Source organism: Nannospalax galili, unplaced genomic scaffold (genome assembly GCF_000622305.1).
Source record: "Nannospalax galili isolate Female #2095 unplaced genomic scaffold, S.galili_v1.0 scaffold323, whole genome shotgun sequence".
Classification (NCBI taxonomy): domain Eukaryota; kingdom Metazoa; phylum Chordata; class Mammalia; order Rodentia; family Spalacidae; genus Nannospalax; species Nannospalax galili.
The window spans coordinates 1,844,466-1,845,532 of record NW_008350329.1 but is presented as its reverse complement, the minus strand read 5'-3'; positions in this window follow the sequence as shown (position 1 = coordinate 1,845,532).

Sequence of the window (1,067 nt, the reverse complement as noted above, 5' to 3'; positions counted from 1 at the left end):
ACGCGCTGGGCTCTCAGGGTCCCAGCGTGCACTCCTGGGCAGTGAAAGTTCCTCCGCTACTGAGGTCTACTCAGTCGATCCTGTCCCTATTTCACCCGTATACCTTCCTCAGGATGTGAGGTCCATTGGCCACTTGGACCACACGGGAAGCGTATGAGGGACGGCGAAAGCCAGGGTGTCCGCGAGTCAGTGATGGAGGAATAGCGCCCCTGGGGAGACTGGATCACAGGATTTAGTGTTACAGCTCAAGACAAGTGACTCAGCTCAGATTTCAGTGATTCAGCTTCAGCTCCTGCTCCAGCTCCAACTTTATTGGGGTAAAACTAGGACTATTTATAGTGTAGAGACAGCAGAAGAAGTCTTAGCTGATAGGTACTTTTAGGATGCCTTATTTACATAGGGCGGTGGGCTTCTATCAGGCTATCAGACAACGCCTGATTAAAAACCTGGTAGCTCCTGTGCTGGAGGGCATGTATTTGTGGCGAGCACTTTAAAAGAAGAGTCAGGGAGGATGCCAGGAAGGCACTCTGCTATGAAAGGAATCTGCAGCACATGGTTTCCGAGCTCATGAGCTATCCGGACGTGAAGAGACTTCTACTTGCATAACAGAGGACCCCAACAGTTATATATTCTGGTTATTAAACATCTGTTGGATGTGTCACTGGTGAAGATTTTCTCCCATTCTTGGGTTTTAGGTAAGGTTCTTTGGTTGTCTCCTTTGATGTACAGAAGATTTTTAGTTTGATGAGGTTCCATTTGTTAATTCTTGCCCTTGTTTCCTGAGCAATAGATGTCCAGTTTAGAAAATCCTTCCCTACACCTATATCATGTAGGTTTTTCCCAAAGTTTTCTTCTAATAGTTTCAGAATTTCAGGCTTTACATTGAGGTCTTTGAGCCATTTTGAATTGACTTTTGTGCAAGGTGAAAGATAGGGGTTTAGTTTCATTCTTCCACAAGTGGAGATCAGTTTTGCCAGCACCATTTGCTGAACAAGCTGTCTTTCCTCCAGCGAATGTTCTTGGCCCCTTTGTCAAATATCAGGTCACTGAAATTGCATTTGCTCATA